Below are 15,080 nucleotides of genomic sequence, written 5' to 3'. Positions count from 1 at the left end.
AACGAGAGTGAAGATGGAATCCATTAAAAAGACAGATGGCAAATTGTTACAGACTTTGCAAGCACACCAAGTTGTGTAATTTTTCAATAAGTATGAGATAATCTCCATAGAAACTTGCATACTCTTAGGTTTACTATGCATGTTTTACACTTGGACAATGATAAAATGATTGAAGGATTGTATTAACATAATGTAAGATCCAATTCAAATAAGTAAAACTAATAAGTTAAATGACTAAAAACATAATAGAATTTCAACAAACACTTGGTGGAAAAAAAAGAGTTAAGCAGAATAATGAAATTGTTGGGGGTTAATTAACTAAACTAACACCTTCGGCATTAAAGAAATGTATTTATTTATTTAATAGAAACTAACACGTTACCATCATCAAACAAAGTTTATCTACCCTTGATTTCACAAAGGAAGAGACTAGTTCTTTGACTCCACTATTAATTCCTTAACTTGTATAGTCAAATAACAACTTGGTTAAGATTAGTTGAGCAAAGGAAGAGAACTAAGTTCCTTGACTAAGTTGAGCAAAGGAAGGGAACTAAGTTCCTTGACTAAGTTGAGGAAAGGAAGAGATTAAGTTCTTCGACTCCACTATTAATTCTAATAGAATCATTATAAACATTAAAATTCTCCTTCTTGATCACAAATTAAACTGAATTAACTCTGTATCGATTAATTTATGTTGGACAAGTGGTCTCAATAATTTAAGAGGGGGGGTTTGAATTAAGTTAAAAAATTTCTCCTTTAATTGACTTCTAAATCCCCTTTTAAAGCTATATGTTAAGAATATTGAAGATGAAAGTTATATCAACAGAATACTTCAAGTGTGCAAGATAAATAAAATATGCAAGATAAAGTAATCAAGATAGGAAAGAGAGAAATACAAACTCAGTTTATCTTGATTCGGTCACTTCCTGTGCCTACGTACAGTCCTCAAGCAACTTGCTTGAGATTTCCACTAACTTTGTAAAAATCATTTTTACAACTTCTCAACCCAAGGGATCCCTTTCCTTTGTGTTCAAGAAACTCATAATTCAAGAGACAAACAACCTCTTGATTTCAATAAGTCTTTAAAGAAAGTACAGATGGTTTTTTCTCTTTTAGAGAAGAAGATACAAGATGAGGTTCTTAGAATAATCCTTAATTGATTTGCAAGTGTTTGGTCAATGTTTTATTTTTGAGAGGATAAGACAATAAGGTTCTGAAAAACTCTCTTAAAAAACTTTCGTAGATAAGTCACATATTGATAGGCTCTTGGTGGCTTTTCAAAAACTTATGAAAGGATGTGACTTTTCAGAGTAACTTTTAAAATTTCCTCACTGATAATCGATTACAAAGTTATGTAATGAGGAGTCATGACTTTTCAATTTGAATTTTGTAGTTCCATTACTAGTTAATCGATTACAGACAAGTGACAATCGATTTATAGCTTTCAAACTTTCTAAAAAAGCTTTTTAAAATAATTTTGCTTTCGGTAATCGATTACAATGTCTGGTAATTGATTACCAATGAAAAAAATGCCTTTTTCAAAAAAATGTTAAAACTATTTTAAAATCAATTTAAACACTAAGAGACTCTTTTAACAAAGATAGACTAAGACTTAGTTTTCTTCTTGATCTTTGTTTTCTTGGTCTTGATTTGGACTTGAAATAAAACTTGTGTTGCTTTTGTCTTGGCATCATCAAAACCTTCATACATATACATTCATACTCTCCCCATTTTTGATAATGACAACCAACTGAAATCATTTACTGAATAATATTTCTTTTGCGAGACGATCACTCCCCCTTAATTTTGCAATCGTTTACTGAAAAAAAAATATATACCCTGTACCCATGTACCTTACATGATTCTCTCCCTCTTTGGCAACATCAAAAAGACGAAAGCACTAAAATAGAAACAATCACTCACGTAATAACCAATCATTCACAGAGGAATCAACCAAGTGCTAAACATACCAAATAGAGCAAGTCCAAAATAATATTTATAATTGACCAAAGTAGTCATAAAAGAAGCAACCAAGTTCGAAACATATCAAGTCTTAAACAATAGTATGATTGACCAAAGCATCCAAAAAAAACAGTCTTGTTCTATAGTAAAGGATGAAATGAAAATAAAAGACTGAAATATTTTGTAGACTTAATTACTCAATTGACCACTTTGTTTATTTAAAATATTCAATTAGGTCCTCTTGTTTTTTGGCTATACGATCAGGTCCTTTTGTTTTCAAAATGGATTCAATTGTACCATTTTTGTTAGCTCCATTAACTTGGTCAAAATGTCATACGTGACACTTAGGAATATTGTTTCTTTTATGGTGTGTATGTACAGTGACTGTTTATAACTGTCACTATATTTATTATTATTTAAAAATACGAAAAAAAACTTTGAGAGAACAAAATTCCCAACACAACATCCCCCTCCCGAAGCCCAATCCCTTGAACACCCTTTTCTTGATCCAGCCTTTTGCTTCGGTGGTGAATTACCTACTAAAAAATGAAGCAGGCTAGGAGGGCAGCGCGCTTTGGGATGCGGAGGAGCGAAGCAGCTTGAACGAATGAATGTGAGAGGAGCGAAAAAAGCCCAGCTCCCTAACCTAATGCGGCACTAGGGATGGTGTGACATGTCTGGTCATCGTATCGATGAGAACGATGGCTGATGATATCCAAGGAGATTAGGCACCGTCGGCTTTTTTACCTCAAAGTAAACTCGTTACCCCTCAGATTCCTTATCCTAACCTATACGAAGAAAAGAATTTGAGAAGGATGGAGCTTGTTGGTTGTAGATTTCTTGGGGAGCGTTGGTGTAGGAAGATTTGCAAAGGGCATTGCGTTGGAGAGGGAGACACTGGCACACTAGAATGGCTTGTTGTTGGACTTCATGTCTCAATTAAGCCACATTTAGACTCTATACAGTGAAACAAACCAGTGATGGAACCTTCTGCGTAGGTGTGACAAACAGGGCAGTGCTTGCAGCGGCGTTGACGACGTCATAGGGAGGTGCGTAGTGATTGTTGACCTGATTTTGTAGGAGCAGAAACGTGTCAGGGGGTTGCTGGGGGAGATGTTCTTATTGTAGTGGTGTGCAATGTTGTCGACAATAGAGCTGGTGTTGTCACTAGAGGTGTTCAAAACAGAATCGATCCAAAAAAATGATCAAAAATCGACCCAAAACACTTATAATGGATCAAAGTCGAAGTGTATTGGGATTTTTTATTTACTGAATCGAGCGGTTTGGTTCAGTTCGATTTTTGGTGTGAGGCATTGGAACCAGCCCAACCTGAACCGAAATATATGTAGTAAACCAAACCTCTAAACCCAAATTCCACAAGTCACTCACTCACTCTCCTCTTCTCTTCTCGTTGCGCAGCAGCAATGATGCCACTCTACAAATCAGTGTCTCAAACTCTCCTCTTCGCGTCTCACACTCCAACTCTCTGCTCTCATCGTCTCTCTCTCTTGACCTATTTGGTTCATTGTTGTATGCTTTCTCAACCTCTCTGGCCATTACTCTGTCCGTCTCTCACTCTCTCATGAATAGGCACCGTGAGCCACCACTCTCACAACCACTAGTTCACTGTGAACTTAGAGGCATTCAGACATGGGTCCACATCAGTTCCTCCCATTGACATTTGTAAATTTGACACAGGATTACTAATTTTGAATTAATTATCTGTTAGATGTTTCTGCAATATTTCTTTTATCCAGTATTCATTTTCTTTGTTAATTTTTCTTTGTCTATATAGGGTACTGACATTGTAATTTTAATTGTATTTGTATTAGCTGTTGCCAGCTCAAATATTAAAGACTTGTCCTGTATTTTTTCCAAGTCTCATTTGGTTCAGAGGGTTAGTTTGGGATTCTAGAGTTTCATGTGAGCAAATCTATGTTTCTGAATACGAGTGGATAGAGAAAATAAAAAGCTATAATATTCTTGCATATTTAACTTAAAATGTTGAATAAATGAGATGGCTGGAACTGAAGTCAATGGGGTCAGGTCTAGATGTGGCTAGTTGTAGATCCAATTGATACTTCTTTTTGTAGCTAATTAAAGTGAGAGTCTAGATAATATTTATCACTTTTTTGAGAGATTAGCGTAGCCATGGATCTTCTTATGCTATGTTTGAATAGTTTCTCTTTGGTTGTTGTGGTTATGATTTATAACATGCACGAGCAGTCATTTAATCTTCATATTATGGTCATTACAGGAACTTAAAAAACTGAGGCCTCAACTTTATTCTACTGCAGAATACTGTGAAAAATCTAATCTAAATAATGAACAGAAACAAATTTAAGGATTCTTTTTGTTAACGAGTTTTTTTTTTATTTCTTAAATTGTTCTTGAACGCATTCTTACCTCCTTTTTAGATGCCTTTCTCTGTATATGACTGAAGCTCTCAAACAGGACAAACAATTAGTGGACTTTTCTTCTAGTTGATTCTTTCCAGAGATACCAATGTTATGAAATAATTTTTTTCTTTGAATTCTGCTTCGGCATTTCAATTATTGCTTATGTCTATCTCATATGTATACCATCAAATATTTCTTGTATTTTTCTATATGTGGATAAATTGAAATAAAACTTGGATAAAAAGAATTAATAGATTTGGACTTATATCTTTTCATTTCAATGTGATGATTCGCAATTACAAACTTTGGAGGGTCTGGAAAAAGTGGAAAATAGAGAACTTTGACTACTTTTTTAAAATTATTATATTGGGTCCCTAAACCTGACCATATTAACAGTAATCCCACCATATGTGTGTGCGTGTGTGCATTAAGATGCATGAAGAAACGTTCATTATATGGATTCTTAAAATGTAATGTCACGTTTCAATTTTGAAATTTGAGAATGAATGTTATATTCATCCAAAAAGATACTAGATTTTGTGCTCTTAAAATAATTATGATTAGTTAACTTAACTGTATCTAGGAGTGACAGTAGGGAGGAATCTTTTAAGATTATGCCCATGTCATATTTTGTATCCCATACAAATGAGTATACTGTCAACAATATTTCCTTTCGTATGTACATATTATTGTATTTGAACTGCGTGCAACTAGAATTTTCCTTATATTATTATTATTTGTGCATTAGGCTATTTGACAACCTAAAAGATTATACTGTAAGAGCCCTTGTGAATTCTGTTGACCTTCTAGGAACGGTTGCATATAAGTTAACTGACCTTCTTGAGCAGCAAACATTGGATGTCTCAACTATGGATTTGGAGGTCGCTACCATAAATCAGGTAATTACAAATTGACCTACTTGAGAAGTATTTAATGAGAATATAAACATTTATTTCAATGAATACACAAAAGTTATTTAATGCTTCTCTTTTTAGGTAATTGGAGCAATTATAAGAGTGTATTATGCTAGACCCTATGTTTTAATAGACAAATCAATTGGAGTTGAAATAACATATTTACAATTGCTTACTAGCAGAATCTTCTTACATGCCAAATCTACACTAATAAAGAAGATCTACGACAGCAACAATTGTTGGCTTTCATTCCCAGACATCATAAGCTCTACATTTTGCCAAGTAGGCCTCACTGGTTTTATGTTCATCTTGAAGTAATTATTGGAACTAAAGATCTACAGCTTTGGGTTTTACTAATGGTTCTGTAAGCTTGTTTAACAATGCAAGCTAAATTCTGTCAATAAAAAGGTACATTTCAGTCCACACATACAGATTGATGCAAGAATGAATTCATTTCAAAACAAAACCCGTTTTCAATCTTCAAGTGTGTTCTAGTGAAAGTTTTGTCCCTTCTAAAATTTTTGGCATTATTTTTGGCATATGTTCTGTAGTCTTTTTTTGGAAGTGAATATTATATTATTAATCTTAACATATGTATGTCTATATCTAGGTAACCTTGCAACAAAAGCTCCTTCATGGCATTTAGCATCAGAGACAGAGTCTACCTTAAAAGGGTCTTCGCATGATTCCCCTCCCCCAAAGTAAGTTTAGGAATTTAATAGTTTGTGGCCATACCAAAACTGTTGTGTTTTGTGTTTTTATACTCAACATACATATATCTGTAGGGTCCCTTATTGTTGATGAATCTTCTCTTCTCTGACTTTTCTTTTTCAATTAAAGCATAAGGATGGTGTTTACTCCAATTGTAACTTGCTGGCAGTTCCAGTTGCAGGTCATTTTTTAAGGCTGAAGATAGTTCAATAAGTTATTCTTATTAGTGGAAACTGTATAGTTACTGATTGATTAACCTATTGCATCATTACAATATTCATTTTCCCGAATTTGTATCTTCTCTTAAAAATAATAATTAAAACATTATGAATGTTGAGTAGACTGAGCTGGCCTTCCATTTGCTTGTAGGATTTCAATGCTGGACAGTCTTTTTATGGGGACAAGCCAAAGCTAAAGACCTTTCCAACACAAGTTGCACTATGGGCTAAAGACCTTCCATTTGCTGGGCTAAAGACCTTCCATTTGCTTGTAGGATTTCAATGCCTTCCATTTGTATCTTCTGATGGGTATTTTTGTCATGGAACTCCCAACTCCCTATTCTCTTACAAGACACAAGTTGCATCCCGTAACACTAACCACAACCCCAGCGCCATAAACCCAACCCAAACAACCCTGTAACCTCCGTTCACCCTTCGTAACCCCAACCCCATAGCCACTATTCACCCTTTGTCACCCCCACCGCGTATAACCCCAGAATCTAACCTGTTATCATGAAAGAGAGATGCCAGAGAGATGTGAGACAGAGAAAGAACTAAGAAGGAGAATGATGTGAGAAAGAAGTCTATTGAGGGATTTAGGGTTTCAATCAAAACACAGAGAAATGAAAATTCTTGAGCAGTTTATGTTTTTGGGGTATTAAATCACTTATTTTTTTGGGTAGTAAAAGCGTTATATATATATCCTTTAAAAGAAAATTAAATACAGTGACTGATAAATCAGCTACCAAAACAGGCGAGCTCCTGGCAGTCAACAGATAAAAGGAACAAAGACAACAAAGCAAGGAGGCTTGTGGTGGCTGGCCAGTTGTGAATTTTGTGTGATATATGGGTTGTGGCCTCTGGTAATCGATTACCAAGGGTGGGTAATCGATTACAAGGCTTAAAAATGAAGACAGGAGGCTAAGATGGTCTCTGGTAATCGATTACCACGGGGTGTAATCGATTACCAGGCTTGAAAACGAGGTCAGGAAGCTAGGGAAGCCTCTGGTAATCGATTACCAAAGGGGTGTAATCGATTACCAGGCTTAGAAAGGGGACTGGAACATTGTGGAGGCCTCTGGTAATCGATTACCAGCCTGTGTAATCGATTACACAGAGGAATGGGTCACTGGTAATCGATTACCAGGTATGTGTAATCGATTACACAGTGCATTTTTGCATATTTCATGTCCTGAGGCTGTGTAATTCAAGTTTAGCCTCTGGTAATCGATTACCAAGGTTGTGTAATCGATTACCAGAGATGAAAAGCCTTAAGATACTCCTTTTAATTGCATGTAGTGGTTATGAGACGCATTGTGCGGCGACATAGTTAGATTCTTGTGAAAGAGTCTACCCCTTTCTTTTCTTCCTTGTAGATCGTGATGGCGGCGCAGCTAATCCATGATCGAGTAGAGATGGAGTTCCTAGAGGGAGCTTGGGAGACCCTGGAAGGCAACACGAGGTGCCGGTTTCGGGGCACCATTCAATTCACGGCTACTTCTTTGGTGCATCCAGATGAACCTGCACGGACGCTTCAGCGCACGGTGGAGTGGATACTACCCACGCCTACACCATATCGTCTAGTGGAGCCCGTCCAAGTGATCAAGGTAACGTCATCCGAGGAAGACCCTGAGGAGGATCCCGAGGAGCTACCTCCTGAGCCTGCTGTGGATGCTCTTGACTTTCTAGAGGGCGATGAGGACCCACTTCTTGAGGTGGATTCTCCCGAGGAAGTCATGTCAGCATCTGAGGCAGATTCTACGGAGGATAGTGGCCCAGGGGAGATGGCGATCAGCGGAGGCTCTTCATCCTAGTGGACAGCTCTTTGGATTCGTTTTGTATACTTTTGAGGGTGGGTGTATCTAGGACTGACTGTTAGGTTTACTCTTTTGTTTTTGTATGGGTAGACCTGATGTATAGGAATTTGATGATTGTATACATGTGGCTGAAGCCACCACTGTGGACACCTTTGCTCTGGATGACACTATATATATTTTGTAAAACTCCCATAGTTTGGACAGCTTTAAATGATGAATGCATTTATGATGAATCTTGTTATTTGAAAAGAAAGCATTAGCAACTTTATTTGTAAAAGAGTTTATCGATTGTATTTTATCCTTTTATTTTCACGTGACGACCTAAAGTAATGGCTGGTATATTCTTCCTTTTGAAACAGCAAAATAGTTTAGAGATTATGAGCGGTAAGAAAGAAATGACTCTGAATAGAGTTGGAAACTGGCCATTCAGGACTCTATAGTGAGGATTTTCCTTCTAAACCTAGTTATGGTGAAAAGAGAAAGAAATGAAAAAGAAAAAGAAGAAAAAAAAAACTTACCATGGTTTTTGTTATTTAAATTATTACTATTAAACCAGTCATTAATTTAGGGACGCCACAATTGGTGGTATCAGAGCAAAAGTTGGATTCTAGTGAACCTGTTATGGTCTTGCTGTGTGAATGTTGTGTATCTCTGAAACTTGGGAGTAGGTTTCGGGGAGTGACGTTAAGTCACACATTGTGTGTATTTCTGCCTTCTTGTCTTGAGCATGGATGTGTGACTGATTCATAGGATTGTTGTGTGTATAAGTATGTATAAAGAGAAGGATGTTGTTATAACTGTCATAGCCTGTGTGGTACACACTCTCTTTAGGATTTCTTGGGTGCTAATAGTTTCCCTACAGGATAGGTATGGCAGGACATGGTAGGGATCAGAACCATGATGTCCTCGACCGCATCACAGTTGTGCTGGAAACTCTAGTGCAGGAACGTGATGTGGAGCCGGCGGAGTATCGGGGACTCATGGCTTTCCGTAAGAACCACCCGCCAAAGTTCAGTGGAGACTATGATCCGGAAGGTGCTAGGTTGTGGTTAGCTGAGACGGAAAAGATCTTCGAGGCGATGGGTTGCCTTGAGGAGCATAAGGTTCTTTATGCGACATTTATGCTCCAAGGGGAGGCCGAGAATTGGTTGAAATTCGTGAAGCCTTCATTTGTTGCACCTGGAGGCGTGATTCCTTGGAATGCCTTCAAGGACAAGTTCCTGGAGAATTACTTTCCGCGAGATCTTAGGAAGCGGAAGGCGAGGGAATTTCTGGATTTGAAGCAAGGAAACATGTCTGTTGGGGAGTACACGGCTAAGTTTAATGAGCTTCTGCAGTATTGGCCTCAATACCAAGATGCTCGGAATGAGGAAGATCTGTGTGCTCAGTTTGAGAATGGGCTTCGGTTGGAGATCCAACAGGCGGTTAGTTATATGCAGATCACGGATTTTAATTAGTTGGTGACAAAGTGCAGGATTTTTGAAGATAAGATGAAGGAGAGGCAAGCTAGAGGCGTTGGAGGACCTCAGAGAAACCATCCTTTTAGAGGAAATGGTAACAAGAGGATGAAGCCGTATGCTAGCAACAAGGGGAAGCAACCTATGGCTACCTCCAACATGAGCCAGTCAAGGGGGACTGGGGTACAGTGTTTTCAGTGTGGAGGACCGCATCTTAAGAGGAATTGCCCACAGCTCCAGCAGACACAGGAGAACCGTTGTTATGTGTGTGGCAAGGTGGGCCATTATGCTAGAGAATATAGGGTGACCGGGAGACCGACGGTGACGGCCAATTCTAACACCGTCAATCGTGGACCCACTAATTCCACAAGGAGCGGTAATTTTAGCAACAACAACACTAGTGGTGGAAGACCAAAAGTACCCTCTCGGGTGTTTGCTATGAGTGGTTCAGAAGCGGCTGCCTCCGACGATTTGATACGGGGTAAGTGTTTGATTGCTGATAAACTACTAGATGTACTTTATGATTCAGGTGCCACGCATTCTTTCATATCTCATGCATGTATGGAGAGGTTGGGGTTATGTGCGACGGAGTTACCATATGATATGGTGGTGTCTACTCCGACGAGCGAGCCTGTAACCACCTCTCGGGTATGTTTGAAGTGTCCTATAATTGTTGAGGGTCAATCTTTTATGGCAGATTTGATTTGCCTACCTTTAGCTCATCTAGATGTGATCTTGGGGATGGATTGGTTATCTACTAACCATATCTTTCTGGACTGCAAGGAGAAGATGCTAGTGTTTGGTGGAGATATAGTCCCAAGTGAACCATTGAGAGAGGACGCGACCAACGAAGGAACGGGGGATGTTCGAACTTACATGGTGCTGTTCTCTATGTATGTGGAAGGGGACGCTGAAGTTAGTAGTATACCGGTGGTGGCAGAATTTCCAGAAGTTTTTCCTGACGACATTTGTGAATTGCCACCTGAGAGAGAAGTGGAATTCATTATTGACTTGGTGCCTGGGGCGAATCCAGTGTCGATCGCGCCTTATAGAATGTCTTCGGTGGAACTCGCAGAGGTGAAGGCACAAGTGCAAGATCTTTTGAGCAAACAATTTGTTCGTCCAAGTGCATCACCGTGGGAAGCACCGGTCTTGTTGGTTAAAAAGAAGGATGGAAGTATGAGGATGTGTGTAGACTACCGGCAGTTAAATAAGGTCACTATCAAGAACAAATATCCTCTACCAAGGATAGATGATTTGATTGATCAGTTGAGGGGAGCGACGGTATTTTCGAAGATAGATTTGCGATCGGGGTATCATCAAATCCGAGTTAAGAAGGAAGATATCCCAAAAACTGCGTTTCGGACCCGGTATGGGCACTACGAGTATTTAGTCATGCCATATGGAGTGACTAATGCTCCGGCTATTTTCATGGATTATATGAACCGTATATTCCATGATTACTTGGATCAGTTCGTGGTCGTGTTCATTGATGATATCCTAGTGTATTCGAGGAATAAGGAGGAGCATGAGAAGCACTTGAGGATTGTATTGCATATCCTGAGGGATAGGAAGTTGTTCGCCAAATTGTCGAAATGTGACTTTTGGTTGGAGAAAGTGCAGTTCTTGGGGCACGTGATTTCCAAGGACGGGGTTGCGGTGGATCCGAACAAGGTGGAGTCAGTTATGGAGTGGCAACAACCGACAACTCCAACAGAGGTTCAAAGTTTCTTGGGGTTAGCTGGCTATTATAGAAAATTCATTGAGGGATTTTCTAAATTGGCATTGCCCCTAACTAAATTGACTCGTAAGAATGAGAAGTTTGTCTGGAATGAGAAGTGTGATCAAAGTTTCCAAGAGTTGAAGAGGCGGTTGACAACAGCTCCAGTGTTAATTTTGCCCGACCCTAAGAGACCATTTGAAGTGTATTGCGATGCAAGCGGGCAAGGCTTGGGATGTGTGTTGATGCAAGAGGGAAGAGTAGTGGCTTATGCTTCACGTCAATTACGTCCTCATGAAGTTAACTATCCGACCCATGACTTGGAACTAGCAGCGGTGGTCTTTGCTTTAAAGATTTGGAGGCATTATTTATACGGTACTCGTTTTGAAGTTTTCAGTGATCACAAGAGTCTCAAATACTTGTTCGATCAGAAGGAACTCAATATGAGGCAACGAAGGTGGATGAAGTTCCTCAAGGATTATGATTTTGGACTTTCCTACCATCCAGGAAAGGCTAATGTAGTAGTCGATGCACTAAGCCGGAAATCTTTACATGTTGCGACTATGATGGGTTTGGAGCAGAGATTGATAGAAGAGTTCCGAGATCTGAATCTAGCAATCGAGATGCGACCCAAGAGCTTATTTGTGGGAGCATTGCAGATCACCAATGAATTCGTAGATCACATACGCAAGGCTCAAGAGGATGACCCGTTTTTGCAAGGCAAGGTGTTAGATGTAATGGGGGATAAGGGTGTGGAGTTTGGGAAGGACACAACCGGGTTAATTAGATTCAAGGGGAGGATATGTGTGCCATCTTTAGATGATTTGAAAGTTAAGATCTTGGAAGAAGCGCATAAAAGTCGTCTTAGTTTCCATCCAGGAATGACTAAGATGTACCAAGATTTGAAGAGAAGTTTTTGGTGGCATGGCATGAAGAAAGATGCAGCTGAATATGTAGCGAGATGTTTGACATGCCAAAAGGCTAAGGCTGAACACCAGCGACCATCGGGAGAATTGAAGCCATTGGAAATTCCGGAATGGAAATGGGAGAGCATATCTATGGATTTTGTATCTAGTTTACCCAAGACTAGTCGTGGGCATGATGCTGTGTGGATCATAGTTGATCGACTCACCAAATCTGCTCATTTTATTCCGGTGAATATGAAGTATAGAATGGAGAAGCTAGTAGAGTTGTACATCAAGGAAGTGGTAAGGTTGCATGGAATTCCTTCTAGTATTGTATCTAACAGGGATCCGAGGTTCACTTCGCGATTTTGGACCAGTCTACATGAAGCCTTGGGGACAAAGCTGAAGCTTAGTTCAGCTTATCATCCTCAAACAGATGGTCAGACTGAACGAACCATTCAGACTCTAGAGGATCTACTTCGGGCGTGTATTATAGAGCAACAAGGTAGCTGGATGGATTGTTTGCCATTGATTGAGTTTACTTACAACAATAGCTACCAAGCCAGTATTGGTATGGCTCCTTTTGAAGCTCTATATGGACGAAAGTGCAAAACTCCTATTTGTTGGTACGATGATGGAGAAGCAGTACTTCTTGGACCTGAAATGCTACAACAGGTTAACGAACAAGTGAAGTTGATTCGAGAGAAGATAAAAGCATCTCAGGATAGGCAGAAGAGCTATTATGATAGAAGGAGGAAGCCACTAGATTTTCAGGAAGGAGAACATGTGTTTTTGAAGGTTTCTCCCATAACCGGAGTCGGAAGAGCTCTCAAGGCTAGGAAGTTGACACCCAAGTATCTAGGCCCGTATCAGATTTTGAAGAAGATTGGGCCTATAGCTTATCATATCGCCTTACCTCCGAGTTTATCGAATTTGCATCCTGTGTTTCATGTCTCTCAACTGAGACGGTACAACCCAGATCCATCACAAATACTTGCAGTGGACGAGGTACAGGTGAAGGACAACCTCACCTATAAAGCACAACCTCAGAAGATCACTAACCGAAGAATGAAGTCTTTGAGAGGAAAGGAGATCACGTTGGTAAAGGTGCAGTGGGGAAATGATGGGGGTGATTCTACATGGGAGTTGGAGGATAGGATGAGAGAATTGTACCCAAGTTTGTTCATCGAGTAGTTAATTTCGGGGACGAAATTCCTAAAAGGGTGGGAGTATTGTAACATCCTGGAAATTTCTACCCGGAATTTTTGGAAACGATGTATTTTGAATGATTATATATAAGTATTATTCAGTGTATATGCCTATATGTTCTTGGTAGAAGTAGGAATAGTGGGGGCAAGATATGCGGGTTAGGCTAATTAAGGAAGAGAAATCCATAACTCGGAGGTTATGGGTTAATCCCTAATTAATTAGTTGAAAATCATCGTTTTGTGTGCGACTTAGAATTTAATGAAACCAACCTCTGAACCACGCTCGGGGTTATATTCTGAGCGTTTTGATATATATATTGCTTACTTTCGAAAACTGGCCCCGACGGACGCAGAGAAACGCGAGGAACTGGAACCAGAGAAACGGCACGTAAACCGAGGCAGGATTTTAGCGTTTCAAAGGTCAGGTTTTTTTCTCACTTTTGTGGCTGAGTATAGGTCACTATCAAAAGAGAAAGTGGGCCCTTCTTGCTCCACTCAAATGGAGACATGTGGCATAGTTTATAATAAAATAATAAGAAATGAGGAAAAAGCTTTTTTAAAATTAAAAAGAAACTCTCTCTCTCTTCACTCAGCCCCACACTTTTCAGACAGCTCTCTCTCTCCCTCACGTTGCCATTCTCTTCTCCTTCATTCTCCATTGAAGCTCCAAACAAAGCTTCAACCTTTGGCCATCATTTCTGCCCCAAATCGTGAAAGGAGAGCATTTTCGGAGTCGTGAAGTGCGTGTCTACGAGTGGGACTTCGAAATTTCAGGTTTGGGTGGACTTCTTTCTCTCTTAATTTTCGTGGGTATGGGATTTTGGGAGATATGATGGGTAGTTTTGTTAGTTTTCTGCTTCATGATAGTTATTTGTGAAGACTCTTGTTGAAAGCTTGTTGAACTTGCCATGTTTGGATGAGTTAGACATACCCATTCTGTTTTAGGGTTTTTGTGATGATGTTTGTGATGTTTATATGCTGAAATTGCTTATGGAAAACTGTTAGAGATGAATGGTAGAATTAACCTAGGGTTAGAAAGTGAAAATGTGGTGTTATGAGTGGAAAAAAAGTGAATTTTTGAGGGCTGGAAGGCCAAATCTGGAATTGGTAGTATTTAGAGGTTAGAGTGAGTTAATCTTAGCTTGAAATGCCATTTAGGACTTATGAGAAAGGTTAGGCTGTGCTAGAGGGAAAAACAAATGACCAAAGTGAACAAAGAGCCATTTCTAGGGCAAATTTGGGTGTTGAAGAGTCAAATTTTGATTCGGTGAGATTTTAGGTGTAAATCCAGTTTGAGCAAGTTTAGATTGATGTTATAGACTTGTGTGAGGTGAGAGTTTGCCTCAAATCTACCTCATTCTCAATTTCACTTCTCAAACCTAGAAAACCCATTGAATTGAGGGGTGTTTAAGTGATCCAACGGTTAACAAATTGGATCGAAGGAATTGTTACTGGGGTCTTTAAGTGAGAAAAGCTGTGATTTGGTTGGTGTTTGAGTAGAGTTTTCTGCCTTTGCCCTGTTTTCTTGGCTGTGGTAGTTTGTGCTGTTTGAATGTTGTTTTTCTTGGATGTTGTGGAAGCTTGGGAGGATTGATGGGGACCCGGTGTTGAGAGAAACGAGGATATGGGCTACATGGGAGTACGTGAGCTCAGTTGGAGGTGGGCAACAGGGGATGGTGGGTTTATGCGCGCTTTGTGGATGTGGAAAACTTGTTGTGCACCATCGCCCGACCGCCACCTAGTACCCCATAATCCTACAAGCTTGAGAT

The 15,080-nt window shown here is 39.4% G+C and overlaps 1 pseudogene; it reads left to right on the top strand.

Moving 5' to 3' along the window:
• The first annotated feature begins 3,979 nt into the window (after positions 1-3,979).
• Positions 3,980-6,625, top strand: LOC114378853 (annotated as a pseudogene).
• Positions 6,626-15,080: the final 8,455 nt, after the last annotated feature.

This window comes from Glycine soja, chromosome 12, assembly GCF_004193775.1.
Source record: "Glycine soja cultivar W05 chromosome 12, ASM419377v2, whole genome shotgun sequence".
NCBI classification, from domain to species: Eukaryota; Viridiplantae; Streptophyta; class Magnoliopsida; order Fabales; family Fabaceae; genus Glycine; species Glycine soja.
The sequence above is the reverse complement of the archived record's forward strand: the minus strand, read 5'-3'. Positions and strand labels throughout refer to the sequence as shown.